We start from the raw sequence: 18,284 nt of genomic DNA, 5'->3' as shown, positions 1-18,284 counted from the left end.
TAAATAGCATTTTTTTAAACAAAAAGAAAAAAAAGAAGAGAAAAAAGTCAACATAACTGATCAATACAGGCACTTTGTTCCATTTTTTTTTTCTTTTGCTGAAGTACTTTCTATACCCTCTAAATTTGGGCCCTGAGGGAAAGCCCTGATCAACCTACCTTAGTTACAACTCTGTAGCCATGGCTATTGGCTGGGATTTGTTTTGTTTTGTTTTATATTGTCCTTCAAAAGGCATTGGGACAAACTGTCTTCAAGCTATAAGGCCAGAATTCTGAACGTGGTTGTACTCAACTTAGCCCTGCAACTTGGCAGTGAATCGAGGTATGGCTGGCTCTGGTGAGAGACTTGGCTACAATAGAGCCTCTACGTCTTCCTTGTTTTCTCCTTTCCATTGTTCTCCCTGCCCCCCACTTATCCACACTACCCCTTGGTCAGTGTAAGTTTGGGGAGTGAGCATGTAATGTATCTCCCTAGTCTATTAGAAGAAGGCAAGTGCTTTGGAAGGTGATGAGATGAAAAAGCAGTATTTGAAAACCTCTCTGATAGAAAAGGTAAATCTTGGCTAAGAGCATGGGAGCATAGCACGTTGTGGCTATGGAGTACAAGATAAGTAAGAGACTCCCCGGGACTTAAAGCCTCTAAAAAAAGATCCGGCATCCTTCCATCAAAGAAAAAATCCATTCCTGTTGCTTTTAAGCTGGCAGAAACTGGGTAAAACTGATGGAAACGAGCATAACACTAATAAAAAAAATTCCTTCGAGCCATAGGCATTCATCTCTAAGAATCGTTTTTGATCATATTTCCTTAGGGCCAAAAAAATTTTTTTAAGGTTTTATTTAAATTTTTTTTTAACCAGTAAACTGACTGGCCAGTCGACCAAACCCCAGTAATGAAAGTTAGACAACCATTGCCACTCTATTCACTGACACTCTGAAAAGAACAACAAGAATCCTAATGAGAAGCATATACAGCAAGAAGAGCCTTGGGGAGCGAGTGGGGCCAGAAAACAAGGGCAGTGATATTCATGGATTAGGATGGAAAGGGATGCACCGTATGTATTCGAGAAGGTGCTTGTCAGTCAAGTGGAAGGGGGGACATTACAACAACTTCACCCAAGCAGACTACTTGAGCCACGGATTTTTTTTCCCCTATGAATTGGAAAAAGTGAATGGTCTGTGAGGAAATTTTCCAACAATCTGGAAATGAAATCTGGGCAGAAATAAAAAAAAATACATAGCACTCTATGTGTACATGATGGACATGCTCAAGCATAGCTTCTCCTCCACACATTGAGGCAGGGCTGGGATCAAAGTACCAGAAGATCACACACACACACACACACACACACACACACACGCTTAAGCTGAAAAGATCCATACAAACAAAGGAAAGTGCCAGGCTTTTGGAACAAAAAAAAAAAAAGGACAACATTGAAATAGACAAAATTTCAAAACACTCATAATAACTGATAACAACAGATCACTATTATTTTAATAACAAAACACTGCAAAGTCAATCATATTTCAAGGCTTCACCACACCTCTGGAGAGAAAATAACCCTTCAGAATAAGTATCAACAAAAATATTCAACTTCTGGTGTTTTTAAACAAATCATTGTCTCCATATGAGTTAGGAAAATTTCATAATTATCTGCTAAATGGGGGTATTCTTTACATCAGTCTCAGATTCCTTACTATTATTTTCTCAGACATCTGTCTAGCACTCTTACTTACACCTCCAAATTTTATCTGTATCAACTATTTGCTTGCCTCACTGGCCAAAAGCGTGGAGATGAAGGCACAATCCTGGTGCCTCATCAAGAAAATATCTAACTAAAAAAAGAACAGTGAGCCTGGGTTATATCAAGCCAAGAAGGGGAGTACATTTCTGAAGGGATAAAGAAAACCCTAGGGCGCATGCCTCAGAATTGAAGATCTTGGTAGAAGCAAGTTTTCGTGGTTGTGCCCAGTTGTGTACATTTTGTGGTCTGCCTCATTCCTTTTTAACTCATCTAGTATTTATAGACCATAGAGACTGAGAGATGAAAATTTTTCTAGTGGAGGGGAAAAGGCCACAAATGACAAAATCCTTTTAGAGGGGCCTAAGCTAGGAGGGCTATAAAGCCTGTGTGTATGTGAGTGGATCTGCCTTGGGAGCCATGTTCATTACCATTTGAGCCACACTGGGCTGGTCCTAGGAGGAGAATAGGTCACACTGGGATATAACCACCACTGTGTAGGAAGCTGAAGGAGAGCGATTGAGTGCCGCCAGAAAGAAGGCTTCAAGGACACAGCGAACCACAATTGGCCACCATTGAACAGTCTGTGATAGCTGGGAGGAGACAGCAGGAATGATACAATTAGGGACAGGAGTGGTTCAATTTGGTAGAGAAAAAAAAAATCTCAACAACAGTATGCTGTGTGTGGGACAAAGAAGGCCAGTTCTAAACCGCTCCTACAAGCCGCATCCACAAAGAACAGAATGGTGTATGCATGTGGCAGCCGCAGATGACTCTTTAAATCATGCTTGTCCATGAGCTCAAAAAATAACCCAGGAACAGTGTGCTTGAATGCAAAGGACAGCAAACCTGCATGTGTACGTGTGTGGCTGCCCTTATGCGCTTGGGATACTCTGGGCCCAACAAAGCGACCCTTTGAAGGACTGGTGAGTTTCCATCCTGTTTCCTCTCTCTTTTCTACCTCTTCTTCCATTCTCTCTCCCCAACATCCCCTTGTTTCTGCATTTTAAAGTGACAAGTCAGTATGGAGTTCCTAGGACTCATTTGCTCAGATGTTTTGGTTATGAGGGTAGTTCAAACCATTTGTGAGTACTTTCCCTCTGGTCTAAAATTCTCCGAAGTTCAGAGCATATAATCTGCTAGAAGTGCAGGTTAGAAAAGCTGTATCATACTTAGGAGGAATACTAACCATGTACATTATATCCTAGTTCTAATAACTAGCATCTAAGATAACTGGAGGGTAGGGGAAAAAAGAGATCTATCCAGGGAAAACAAGTAGAATATCTGTGTTTTAACTAAATCAGTGGCCACAAATGCTAGACACAAATTAATCCTTTATAAATATGTTCACAAAATATATAAGGCACCAACCTGCCCACACAAAATGTTTCTGTGCTTCCAGAGCCAAGGCAGGAAAAATGAGGACATTTATAGGCATTGACTACATAGTAGAGATGAATGATGAACAAAGAATTGATATCTCGGGTTATTGCATGGGATGTGATTGAGAAAATTGTTGGCTTACCTTAGAGTAGCTGTAGAAATTCTCTTTTCTGTGAGAGACTATGTGGAGGGGTAGAATACAACATTGAATTTGGATTCAGAAGACCCAGATTGAAATCTCAAATGATGTAAGAGGCAGCTAGGTATCATAGTATGGGCAGGTAGGTGGCCCAGTGAATAGAGTACTGGGCTTGGAAGCAGAAAGACTCATCTTCCTGAGTTCAAATCCGACCTTGGACATTTATTTGCTGGGTGACCCTGGGCAAGTAACTTAACCTTGTTTGCCTCAGTTTCATCATCTGTAAAAATGAGCTGGAGAAGGAAATGACAAACCACTCCAGTGTCTTTGCCAAGAAAACCCCAAAATGAGGTCATGAAGAGTTGGACACAACTGAAAACAACTGAACAACCGCAGATGTCATAGTGGGTAAAGTGCTGTACTTGGAGTCAGAAATACCTGAGCTCAAATCCTGCCTCAGAGACTTACTAGCTAGACTAGTAGGTACCTATTAGACCTTTGGCAAACTCCTTAACTTTGCCATGCCTCAGTTTTTTTTCATTGATAAAAAGAGGGGTTTGCCCCAATGACATTGGTGGCCCTTTTAGCTCTAAATATGTGGTCTTCCGCTTCCATTCTACTTTTTTGGGCTTCAGTTTCCCCTTTTATACAATTACGTGGGTTGGACTAGGTGACCTCTTAGGTCCTTTCTAGCTCTAAATTCTGTGCTCTTATGGGTACCATGCATCTATTGTTAACATTGACAGGAGAATGTAAATGTATCTTTGGGAAAAGACAGATCCTCCAACCAGGAGGCAGAAAAGGGAAATCTCCCTTAGCTAGGTTGTAAAGGAACACATTTTAAATCAAACATGTTTTGAACACTCAAAAAGTAAAAAATGATGCTTCCCTGGTCACTGACTATTAAATGCAGTCCTTGTTTCCTAGTTACGTATTAAATGAAGTTTTAATATTGTAACCTTGGATCAGGATGAATAAATTTTTCTTTCTCATCAAGCAGGGCATGCAGCAAAATTGTATATCTTCTATCCATGTGGTCATCAAAGTAATTGTTATAAAATCACATAGATACCCCCTGGCACAGAATTGATAATGAGTGTGCTGGGGGAGAGGAGATGTGGGCAGAGCAGGATTATGACTGCATCAGTGCAAAAGCAAAATCTGAACATTTTAGAAGGCAAAATTTCATTAGCCAAGCACCTAAACGAATGTTCATATGGTGCTTGGATTGCTTTTGTTGTCGTCTGGAGTACAAAGGTGAACACCAATTATACTTCAAATTTCCATTCTTCACAACAAGGTGTGGCATCCATCTGCATTCAAGACATACATTTTCTGGGATGGAGGTTGAACTGTCTCTTTTCTTTCTTCCCTCTCCATTTTTCTTCTCAATGTTCTCTTTCTCCTCCCCACTCCTAATCCCTTCTCTCTCTCCTCTTTTTTTCCTCCTTGTGTTCCACATTTTCTGTTAGCAGTTCTTAAGTGCTGGATTATGGGCACAATCAACAGGAATGACTATTGAGCTCCCTCCCCCTCTTTCCCCACTCCCTCCCCCAAATCAGTAGCATGCTTGCTCTCAAATGGTTAACTTTCTCATCTTTCTCAGTCCTCTGACTTAGTACTGAAGCATATGGCACCTGGAGAAATTCAAAACGAAGCCAAAAAGGCTTATGTTTTATGCTTATCTGCTTTCAAAAGTCAAATGGGTGTGTGCTTTTTGTCTCCCTAGATTTAGGTTCCCTCAAATCGATTTACATGACATCTCCAGATTATTGTGCTAAACTGCTCTATTCTTTATGTTTTCGTGCTCATAAAACTTTCAGGGCTCCCCCTTGCCTATAGATTGGAGAACAAGTCACTTATCCTGGCATTCAAGGTCTTCCATAAACTGACTCAACCTACCTTTCAAAATTTATTTCCCACTAATTGAAGACACAAACCCACCACTCCAGTCAAAGTGGCTTCTCCTCATTCCCCTGTACGCAGTCTGCATTCTTCCTTCATCATATTCTTGTTCTATTTTCCATCCCTGACTGAAAGGCCATTCATCTTCCTTCCTGCCTAGATCCTATCCAGGTCAAAGCTCGAGTCAAGGCCTTACCCTGCTTTCAAGTTTTTCAAGCCCTCTCTAGTCCACAGTGATCTCCTGCCTCCTTTGACCTCAGAAAAACTTACATTTCATTGGCTGCTTTTTAATTCTTGTGTTGCAATTTGAATTTTCAAGGTATTTTATTTTGTCTCTCTGACTAAATTAGAAGCACTCTGAGGGCAGAGACCAGGTCTTAGACTTCTCTGTATTTCCCACAGACTATCCCAGTGCTTCAGGGAAAGTGAGCACCCAATGCATCCCAGGAGAATTTAGAGCTCATGCTTTCACCAACAGGAGCTGAAAGGAACATGGAGCCATGATGATCCTCACCCTGCACCGCAGTAACTGTCCCACTAATAGATCTTTGCTCTTTGGGGCTATGCTTTTAAGCCTGACTTGGTCTGTTGCTTCATGGTTTCCAAAGATCCTTGGGGGTCCCCATAGCGAGGCAGATTACAATTGTTCCATGGACAATGCTGATGAGTCTATGGCCAAAACACTTTATCGCATTATAGCCAATGCTGGGTGACAGATACATAGTACATCACCCTGAGAGGTAGGTGCTAATATGATCTCCATTTTGCAGATAAGGAAACTAAGGCCAAGAGAGGTTAAGTCGCCTATCCTGAGTCACACAGCTAGTAAGTATCTAAGTCTGGATTTGAACTCAGGTCTTCCTGACTCCAGGTCCAGTGTGTTATCCACTGTGCTGTCTAGCAACCTCTAGTAAACGTTTCTGGACCGCTGGAAAAGGTTTCTAGAACCCAGGGCGGTTAGGTAGCATAGAAGAGCACTGGATACAGGAAGCCTCAAATTCAAATCCTACCTCAGGCATTCACTTGCTGTGTGACCCTGTGCAAATCTGTCTGCCTCAGTAAAATGGAGGTAATGACAGCAATCTCACAGGGCTGTCGTGAAGATCAAATGATATAAACAAAGCTCTATAGGCTAGCTATCAATATCACCAACATGGCGCTCACTGAATGCTCTGTAGCTCCCAAAGCTGCAAACATCGGCTCATTGACAGTAAGCCTTAGGACTTCTGTATGCCCACAGCGAGAGTTCCATTCCAGGATTCTTCCCAGAGGCTTCCTGCATATCTGATGACGGTAGGGCAAGGTGGGTAGAATATTTACATTCCAATTTTGTAGATGAGGAAACTGAGGCAATGTTAAAAGACTTGTCTAAGAACACACTGCACTGAGTGGTGAAGCCAGGATTCTAACGGAGGTCCTCTGCCTTCAATTCTAGGGCTCTTTAATTGACTGTGGATCATTTCCACACTGCAGAGAGACATCAAAGTAGGAATGTATCGCAGGCAGGTACTTGTGTTTTGGCTAAAACCTCTTTGCTTTCTAATCTGCTCTCCCGTTCTGATGGAGGTCAGCTGGCATTTGTGTGCCTAGAGCTTAAAAAAATCACTTTCAATCTGTCAAGCTGAGGAGTAAGTGTTTGAGTTTCGTGACATTGCTGAATGATGAAGATGGGCACAGGAAAAGCCCCAGATATTTCCTCTCAGATTACCTTCTGGTTTATTCGGATATGATCTAATTGTGTTTATATCCTCATTTCAAGTACAGTGATTGGCACATAGTAGGCCCTTAAGAAGTGTTTATGAACTGATCAAGAGGCAGCATGGTATAAAGAATAGGGCACTGGGGTTGGAGTCAGGAAGATGCAGGTTCAAATCCTGCCTAAAGCACTTAATAGCTGTGTGACCTCGGGCAGCTCTCCTAATCTCTCTGTACCTGTTTGTTTCCTTATCTATAGAAGGGGAGAGATTGGACTCCCTGGCCTCTCAGGTCCCTCTAAATCTGTGATCTTAGGATTGATTCAGGGGCAAAATATTGATGAGTATTTATTTACATGATAAATGTCTAATGAGAATCTACAAGATGCAAGGTATCATCTCCCTGCTCCTTAAGCACACACACACACACACACACACACACACACACACACACACACACACACACACCACACACCCCTTTGGGTTATTTAGGCCTATAAAAACTGCACTTACCTAATAATAACCCTTCCCTTCTTCAAAAGGGGACTGTTGGCAACCTTCCTACTTGCTGAAATTCCCCACCTTCCATTCTGTAATAAAAATATCTGACATTTATATTGCTTTGTATACATTATCCTATTTGATCTTCATAACCTCTGTGTGAGGTACGTAGAACAGCTTTTATGAGTTCCATATTACAGGTGAGTAAACTGAGGCAGAAATTAAATGACTTGCCGTAGTCAGGGTTAATGGGCTACTAAGTGGAAGAGCAAGAGCTTAGGTCTTTTGCCCTTTCTTCCCTAGTCAGTTTCCTTCTCCCACACAGAACATAGCAATTGTTCCCAGATTGCTACAGGTTTATAAAGTTACTGCGCCTTAAGTCCCCCACTAAGTACAATATTACTCATTAGTTTCATATACAATGATCATATTCTAGTGATATAATACATAATGACAATCTCAATACTTTAGTCTGACAAGCCCACAAACCTGACAATCTAAGTTCCAAGGCACAGCAATTAAAGAAAAATTTCACACTCCAATGTCATTGTGCCCTCCCTATGAGAGGAGGGGGCTGGACCCACTTTGAGCACGACATTCTGAGATGCTGTCAGAACTCACAAAGTTAAATAAAAATCCTCTCGGTGTTATGTGTGGGGTAGACAATAGGCAGGCACTATGGGAATAGATAGCTGTCACTTCAGGAGCCCAGCTGCCATTCAGAGACACGCACCTCTTTCCTTGGTTTTTGAGGCAAATGCTCTGCAGAACATCTCATCTGCTTTACCTGTTTATCCCTGGACCTGTACTGGTGGTGGGAAGATCTGATCTGGCTTTGTTAGTTCCCTGGAGGTCATGCTTTACTACTGAATTGCAGTGTGCTATACATGGTTTGGCTTCCCTGTGACAGCTTTGAACTTCTTAAATTTAATACAGAAACTGCTCAACAAAGCTGTGATGGTCTTTACTTTGTCAAGGTTTCACCTTTCAAACAAACTCGGCCGATATAAATTTCTTTCTATGCTGTGCCTGCCTCCAGATCTATGTGTTTCGTGTCTTTTTAAAAGTGCAAATTTTCAATCAAAATTAATTACTGGCATCCTAAAAACAAAACAAAACAAAAAACCCCTTAGCTGTCTTCTATAAATAGAGGAGTCATAGCTTCAGCCTGTTCTGATCCCTCATGTACACAACTAAACCCAAGGCTCTTGTAAAAAGCCAACTACAATATCTGAAAAAGTAGAGAATTAGATGAGGGGATCCTTTCTAGCACTAAATCAATTTAGCAAATACATCATTTGCACACTCCTGCATACACCCCAGTCCCTAGCATTGAACCTTGCATATAGTTGGAGCTATAAATGTTTATTAAATTAAACATGAAGAGAGTAATTTTATAAGAGACACATGGAACAAAATGAGCAGAACCAAGAGAATGTTGTATACAGTAATAACAGAATTGTTTTAAGAACAACTTTGAATGACTAAGTCATTTTGACTATAATAAATACCCAAATTAACTACAAAGGACATATGAAGGAAGATGCTATCTGCAGCCAGAGAAAGAACTGATAAACAGAAGTATGTGTAGAATGGTTTTACGTATATTTACATATTTGTGTCTAATGGTAGTCATTTCTGGGCAGGAGGAGTGTGGGGAAGGAAGAAAGAAAGGAGGAAAAAGGGTACATGATAACTTTTATATATATTTAAAAGGAATAGCAAGTTGTACACAATAGATTTGCAGTTTTATATATGATCATCTTTTTTTTTCAATTCTACCGTGTTACGGAAATACTTGTTTTATTTCCTAAGTTCAGAATAAAAGAAATATTTTTTTTTTGAAAAAAGAGAGATATAGAGGAACAATATCTCAGAGGTCAGTTATGCCCTTATATGATATTCAGTTTCCAACCTCTTAGGTATACTTTACAATCATGGAGGGCTCTGGTGCTACCAGAAATGCTGCATCTCAGCAGGGGTATTAACCTTTGGGAAAAGAATGCTGTAATTTTGATCCTATTTGAATGGAAAATGAATGAGAAATCCCCTGGGTTATGAAGTCTCTCTCAGGTCTTTTTTTTTGTTTGTTTTTTCTTTATTCTTCCATTTTGGTTTTGTGGCATATGTATGTATACTTTCACTCTTTGCTGAGCTGCTGGGAACTCAATGAAACCGGGGCTCTGGATCTCTCCCTCCCTTGCCTGGATATCAGGCTTTTTCAACCTCCAGTCCTTCCTCACAGGTAGGAAGCACATCACAACTCATTAGTAATTTACTGCTACAGTAATTTTTATAATTACTGCCAGGAGGCCTCATTAAATTTGATCTAATGAATAAATATTGTATTTTTCAACGTGATTACCAGAACAGCTTAAGCTGAGTGCCATAAACAATTATTTTCCTCACTACTCAGTATGTCGGTGACTATTGATTTTTATTTTGTAAAGAATTTACTGTAGTAATACCGATATAAATGACTCTTCAGGAATAGTAAACATCCCTGGTGTCAATTCACAAGTAACATATAGCTGGGGGGAGAAAAAGGGGTTGGGGGATAAGTGAGGTCTGGAGGAACAGAGGTTTGTTGCTTAAGAGTGTTTGTGGCCAGGAAGACTGCTTCAGACCGAAAAACCACCACTCTCCTGGCTGCTGATTGAGAATCTGTCTTCCCTCAGAGACTGCTTGTGATTCACAGCAGGATTATCCTTTTCAGCCTTTTGGGCTGAACAATTGGGGTAGTGCTGGCTAAACTGACACCCCTCCCAATTTCCTCTACCAATGCAGATCAACAAGAGTGTTATTTCCCCCCCATACTCCCACCCCCGCGCCCTCACACACAGAGATTAAATTAATAAATTCATTGGTTTGTCAGGGTCATTAAACCACTATGTGTTAGAAACAGAAATTGAACTCAGATCCTCCTATCCATTATGCTATTTTGAGGTTTTATAGATAAACACAAAATTTCAGTTAGAATTGAGATTTTTTTTCCTCCAAACTGTAGATTGGTCTGCATAGATTTGACCTTTCCCAAAATTCTTGATACTAAAAAAAACACCTGTAATAAAATCTCATCAAAGATACATACGTACATACATACATACATACATACAGACAGACACACCCACACATATATGTGTATATATACATATATATACACACATATATATACCTCCATAAAATAAAGGAGAGACTTTCCCTATAAATCAAAAATTAAGTATTTCTTAAGGTGCTAGGCACTAGAAATACAGATACAAAAGTGAGACAGAGCCTGCCTTTAAGCAGCTTACATTCTAGATGGAAAAGTATATATATTATGTGTGTGTATGTGTATATGTAATATACGTACATACACATACCCATAAGCACACACATATATACATACATACATACATACATACAGATACATACACATGTTATATCTACATTTATATAAATATAGCTATATATGAATGGGGCAGTAAGGTGATAGAATGCTGTCTCTAAAGTCAGGAGGACCTGAGTTCAAATCCAGCCTCACATACTTAGTAGCTGTGTGATCCTGGGCAAGTCACTTAACCCTGTTTGCCTCAATTTCTTTATCTGTAAAATGAACTGGAGAAGGAAATGACAAACCACTCCATTATCTTTGAAAAGAAAAACCCAAGTGGGGTCACAAAGACACGACTGATACAACTCAATAGCAACATAAAATATATGGGAGTAGAAACCAGCAAAGGCAGTTTTGATCTAAGGCAGGGATTCTTAACATGAGATCCATAAACTTTTTTTTTTAACATTCTAATTTTTTATATTCTAATGTTTTATTTTTGTATTCTAATTTTTTATCTTTCAATATAAGTGTCTTCCTTAGTAATCCTCAATCTTTTAATTTATGCATTTAAAAATATTATTCTGAGAAGGAGACTGTAGGCTTCAACAGCCTGCCTAAGGAGTTCATAATACAAAAAAGGTTAAGTACTCGGGTCATAGAACAGTGGAGAGTCACATCATTTGCTCTTACAACTGTAGTACTGATCTAATCAATGCTTCCAGTATAAAAGTAACATGTGGAAAAGATGACAGGGAGGAAAAGGCAGTACATGCATATATGGCAGGAGGGTAGTTTGAAAGATGTCCAGTCTGTATAGGCCCTGGTATGCTGGTGATAATTGGATATAAAGGGTGGATTATACATAGTAGGTTGAAGTGAGTTTTCACTAACTTACCTACCAATCAGGTCAGCTCAGGCTCCCAGCAGAGTCCAAAGAGAAGTGGATTAACTAATTGGGAGTTAGCTTGAGTGGAACACAATGGGACAGGAATTTACTTTAGATTAGAAGTCTGATCCAGTTGGGTGGAGATGCAATACCCGGAACAAGGGGAATGTTAATCCTATCTTCCATCATCCCGGTTCAGGGAGAGACTGGGCTTCTGACCAGGAAATAGGACAGGGAAAAATGTTTGGGTCTCACTAATTTTAATAAATGGCTATTAACATGAGAGAGAAATAATCATTTCTCTCAATAGCATCAAGCAACCATCACCTTGCATCAGTACAGATTGTCCAGTAAGATCCATGGTCACTCGAGAGAAACGTGCCCAGCAATCAGGAAAAAAAACAAATTAATGATGATGACCCAGATATTGCTCAGATAATCACATGGCAGTTTGCAACCCATTTAGTCCATCAGTACATAAATCTTAAGCAGACATCTGTACATGGATACAGAGTAAGATTCAGAGTTTGGGAGGGGACAACTGGGTGATGACATGACATATACTATTGATAAAGTCAAGATTTTCCATGACTAATGTCTGTACTGCACCCATATCGCCACAATATAACAGGAAACATTCAATTGGAAAATAGTTGAAAACCCAGTGGCATATGCATGTAATGGAATATCATTGCTCTGTAGGGAAAAATGAACATGAAGAATTCAGAAACACTTGAGAAGACTTCCATAAACTGATACAGAAGAAAGCAGAATCAAAGGGATTTATACAATGACTATAAACGTAGAAATAATAACACGAAAACCAACATAATTCAGGTTGTACACAATGGCAGCGTTGGTTGGCTCTAGATGACTTAGGTTAAAACAAGGTATCTTTTTTGTTAAAAAATGGTAAGTTGTGAGTGGAAAGCTACACATTCCCTTAGTCACAACTGCTTTTAGAGGTTTTTAAACAGAAAGTTACTATGAGGAGAATGATTGTTAGTGAAAAAGTGATTTATGTGTAATTATTAAATGTTATCAAATTTTAAAAAGTGAAATCTGGGATCATGGCCCTAGGGAGCTGCTACATAGTATTCTTTTCATTGGGCTTCCTAGAATCATGGTACTAAAAGGAGGTACCTCTCCCCCATGTAAGACTCCCAAATGCCAAACATGAGTTTGTTATTGCTCTTTCCCACCTCTTTTTCCCCCTTTCATGTACTTCTCTCTCCTCTTGTCAAATATTTTCCCATGCCCTGGTGGACAGTACCTTTGTGTTGTCCTGAAGCTGCCCAAAGATTTGCACTCACTTTCCAGTCCCCTAACATGATTTTTTCCAAGCAAAACTCCCATTGTCTCAGTCAAGAAAAGTAGAAGTGTAGCGAGCACCAAACTTGACATCCTGAGTCCTGAGTCTGAATACGGATTCTGCCGTTCTGCTAGCTGTGTCTTTGTGATGTCATTTAATACTCCTGAAATTCGTTTCCTTCATCTATAAAATGGGGACAGTAATACCTATCTCCCTCATTGGGTCATTTTTCAGGGTCAAAGAGACAGGATAAAAGCACGTTGTGCCTAAACAAATGTAAAATGGTCACAGTATATGACATCTCATATACTCCAGTATGATTAAGTTGTAATGGGGCAGCGAGGTGGCGCATGGATAGAGGTCCAAGCCTGGAATCAGGAAGACCTGAGTTTAAATTCAGCCTCAGACACTAGCTGTATGACCCCGGGCAAGTCACCTAACCTTGTTTGCCTCAGTTTCCTCCTCTGTAAAATGAGCTGGAGAAGGAAATGGCAAACAACTCCAGTAACTTTGTCCAAAAAAAGCCTGTAAGGAGCCCAGGGAAAGTCAGATAGGACTGAAAATGACTAAACAACAATGAAAACAGTTGTAATGGCTTAGCATTTAAGAGGTATCTGCATTTTAAAAGAAGTTTTAACTCAAAGAAATCTGGTAGCAGGTAGTGGAGGTATTTTGGGGAGAGAGTAAATCAGGACAATGTGCTATATAGCCTGAGCACATCTAGATTTCAGTAGGGTGCTTGGTAATTATTTTTTCCCCAAAGTACCCATTTTTATCTTCTCTACTTCTGTCCAAAGCACCTAGGTGCAAAGTCTCAGAGCCACTTACAATCCTTCACTTTGCTCCACGTCCCTTCCCAATAACCACTGATGGGCAAACTTTGTTACTTACCACATGGGAGTATCCTCTCAAACCTCTGTTCTCCTCCCTTCCATCCTTTACACATCTGCCAGAGTAATACAAGGAGTCCCAAAAAGTCTTGGTATAACGTGAAGGCCCTTCACAATGTCTCTGATTTGCTTTTCTAGAGTGGCCTCACATTACTGGTCTTTACTAACTCTACCTTCCAGTCTTACTGGGGTACTTGGTATTCTCTGTACACAACATTCCATCTATCACTTCTGGGCATTTGCACGGGTTGTTCCCTATGCCCAGAATACACACCCTTCTCATGGTCACTTCTTGGAATCCCTAAGTCCCTTCAAAGCATGATTTCCTAGTCATAAAGGCTCTCTCCCCAAATCCAAATTACTGTGTACATTACTTACCTAAATGCATGCTGCTTCCCTCCACTAGGACATCAACTCCCACGCCATGCAAGCAGCCACCCACTCCACTTCCAAGCAAAATAGGTCTTGGAAAGGAAATGGTAGGGAGAAGAGGCAAGTAGCAGAGAAATTGGTTTGCACAATGACCTATTAGAATCACCTGTGAGGCTGCTGCCGTGATGATCTAAGAAGCAAGAATTAGATGGGTTACTCAAGTTACTTCTCTTTCATTCCTTGTTTTGTCTGCATCATTTTGCACAGAGAGAGCTATAATGTCATCCACATAAAGGTACTCTTATGTGGTAAATTCCTCCATCAAAAAAGATCACAAACTATCTTAAAAGCCTTGGGAAATGTGTGAGGTACAGGGAGTTCCAGTGACTAGCTCAGGGTAACTCAGTAAGTGTTAGAAGGATTTGAAGTATGGCCTTTCTTCCTGACTTCAAATTCAACTGGCCATCTACTACTCCACACCAAAAGCCCAACAACTGGGGCAGATAGGTGGCGCAGTGGATAGAGCACTGGCCCTGGAGTCAAATCCAGCCTCAGACACTTCCCAGCTGTGTGACCTTGGGCAAGTCACTTAACACTGATTGCCTCAAAAAAAAAAAAAACCACCCCCCAAAGCCCAGGAGAAAATTAGCTGATTATAAATAATAACACAAAGACTGGTTTTTTAAGTGCTTATTGAACTGAATTTCCTAGCACCTCTCAAATGACACTGTGTAGGCAGACACCCACTGTCAATACTTTCATCATGATTGAGAAGGTTATTTTAAAAATACTTAATTTCTATTCTAGGAGACGCTGTGCTAACAGCGACAGCATCACTGAGGGAAATAGTGGCTGAATAGTCCCATGAGGATGCAAGCTCTTTGAGGACAGAAGTGGTTTGAATTTTGCCTTTATATAGACTCAGGGATCAGCGTAGTGTCTGGGCCCATTGTTATTCGGTAATTCAGTTGTGTCCCATTCCTTGTGACAAATGCATGGGGTTTTCTTGACAAAGGTACTGGAGTGGTTTGCCATTTCCTTCTCCCCCATGTTCTCATTTTATAGATGGGGAACTGAGGCAAAGAGGGGTTGTGACTCGCTCAGGGTCACAAGTCCAGCGTCTGAAGCTGCACTTGAACTCAGATATTCCTGACTCCAGGCCCAGTGCTCTATCCAGCTGCCCCAATTGGCTCATAGTAGGTGGTTAATAAATGCTTGTTCCATGATTGATGAAAAATTTTGAGAATAATCTTTAGTGAGGTTTTTACCTACAGTGAAAGTGACTACAGTCTAGAAAAACTTCATAAACCTAACATTTTCTCTCCTTAAACAAAGCTAAAAAAATTTATCAGCCCACTGAAATGAAAAACAGTAATTTTTTTTTTTTTTACTACTTGTCTGGAATAAATTGCTTTTTGCTCTGGGTTACTAGGCATTTGTCTTGCTTCGTATGAGATATTTTCCTGGATCAATGTCACTGAAATAAGCAAAATCAGCCTCAAGTTGGTTAAGGGGAGTGGCAAGAGAATGCAAATTCCACAGCATGCTTTCCTTTTAGCTCTGTTGCAGCATTTCTCCAGAAGCAAGGATTCCAAAATTCCCTTTACCTATATAGATTTATATATACACCCTTGTAAAAGACACATAAATAGGGCTTACTTGACACTTTAGAGAAACAGCTCACATTTGAGGTGAAGGATTGCACCCTACCTCTCATACAAATTATGACTATTATTAGCAAAATTTGCTAGAGACAATACGGTAGAGTGTCTAGAGAGCTAGCTTCCAAGCCAAGAAGAGAGGAGGGCAAATCCTGCTTTAGATGGTATGGGTTACATGCCCCATAGCAAATAACTCTATCACCCCAGCACTCCAGGAGGTGGAGAGGGGGGATTCTTAAACTTCTGTGTCATGGATTGCTTTGGCGTCTGGTGAGGCCTATGGACAGTTCTGAATGTTTTCAATTGCATAAAACAGATGATTACAAAAATAAAAATGATGTTGAAAAAGTTATCAAGATTAAAAAAGTAAAGCGTGTGAGCCCCAGGGTAAGGATCTCTGTTCTGACTAAAAATTGTAGAGATGAGATATTACACAGGTAGTGTCCTCATCCAAAAATTCTCTTAGTGAAATCCTAAATCCAATCCCAAAATTTACAAGCTTAATTACAAAGCCTGCTCCTTATTCCAGTTTCTGCCCACCATGTCTAATCCAGCCTTCTATCCATTAAAAAATTCCTCTTGCTTTTAATAAATGACTTTGAATGAAGGGTTTTCTATTTCTTTCCTTCTTGTTCTCTCCTATTTCAGTTAGCAATTTTAAATGAAGAGAAATGTAAATCTATGGTTAAATCAAGGGTTAAGGTTTCTTTATCAATGTCACTATTCACACGTTGCTATCAAGATACAGTGAGAATTAGAGGGTTATACAAAACCATAAATAATTCAAAGGGGAGGAGGGACTGAATAATTGATCCAAAAGAATCACTATGTATTTCTCCCCTGGGGTGCTGGGACAAACCAATCTCTTCACTTTTAATTAATAACACATATACAATTGGCAGAGCACCAATGAGCTGGATATTGCCCCATTTCCAATAGTTCCTGTAGTTAGGGATTGTTAGAAGTTGCATTTAAAGTTTCTTCTGAGTAGAGCCAACCAGGTCCAAAGGAGGACCCTTAAAAAACACGATTCTAAAACAATCCTACTGTTCGCCCAGCAGCGACTAGAACATGGGTCCTGCTTTCCCACTTTCAGGCTATTATTCCTAATGCCCCTTTATAGAAAGCAACTAAATAGTGCATTTGCTCTCTACTCTAGCCATCTTATGGTCAAATGAATATAGTTAATACCTTTTTCTCCCTTCTCCATAGTGTGGGGGAAATATAGCAACTACCTTCGACTTTCATTTAGTTGAGTAGCATCTGTTAATGACAATTTATTAAAATTTTGCTGCTAATGAAAGTTGCAAAGTATTTACAATAAGGAATTAAAATTTTTTCCCTGGGATGCCCTAAATGGTCGCATCATGGGAAAGTCAGCTGAAATCATTAGTAGCAATGCTTTTATTTTTCCAAGATCCAGGACCAATAATAAGAGATAAGAAATCTGTAACCAATTTTTGAAATACAGTTGAGGTACAATCTCCTAAGCACAGAATTACCACTAACCAGTGGGAAAAGCCAGAAATATTGAAATTAACATTGGCATTATAATTAGCACCTGAGTAGGGAGAAATACTACTGTCCACTAAAACTTTTTTCCCCCAAAGCCACTGTACTATAATCCCATGGTTTTCTTGCAGGCTAAGCTAAAAAGAACTGCAATTTGGTCAATGTAGCTGGTGGTCCAGGATTCCCTGGATCAGTTTGACCACTAATATCAGTTGGATTTGAGCTTTTTCTTCTCCTTCTGCCTTAGCCCTGCTTTTCCCAACAGGGGAATCATCACGGATTCAGAGTCGGAGGACCATCTAGCCCAATTCCCTTTTAGAGAAACTGAAGCCCACATCATACAGGTTACAAGCAACAGAAACTAACTCTAAACTGACTTCACATACCGTTTTACAAGTAATAGGATGTCAAAGTGAATTCGATTGCTTTTCCCAAAAATTGGATTGTGAGTATAGTAGAGACAGTTGATTCTACAAATGTTCAACTAGAATTCCCTGAGAGCAAAGACCTTGCTTTAGGTTCTTAAGAACTGTATCATCCACAGCAGGTATTAAAGAGCTGTTGAATGAATGATGAAAATGATTCTGTTTTGAATTCGCTGTGTTGGTTACTAGGTTAAACAATTCCATTTAGAGAATTCTTAAGAGTAATCATACAAGCTGGAAGTAATGTCAGTTGTTTTGGCTCATCCAAAAGCATGCAATTCATTGAAATAACCAAGCACCAAGTCAGGCACTCTAAAAATATTTAAAATAAATGGAAATTCAATAGAACATGTTAATACAGGCTGCTAGGTGGTACAGTAGTTAAAGAGTGCTAGACCTGGAGTCAGGAAACCCGAGTTCAAATCCAGCCATAGACACTTACCCAGCTATGTAACCTTGGGCAAGCCATTTAACCTGTTTGCCTCAGTTTCCTCATCTGTAAAATGAGCCGGAGTAGTGTAGTATCAATTAAGTTGGGTGTCTTTGATTG

Source organism: Trichosurus vulpecula, chromosome 2 (assembly GCF_011100635.1).
Source record: "Trichosurus vulpecula isolate mTriVul1 chromosome 2, mTriVul1.pri, whole genome shotgun sequence".
NCBI lineage: Eukaryota > Metazoa > Chordata > Mammalia > Diprotodontia > Phalangeridae > Trichosurus > Trichosurus vulpecula.
This window is presented reverse-complemented; position numbering follows the sequence as displayed.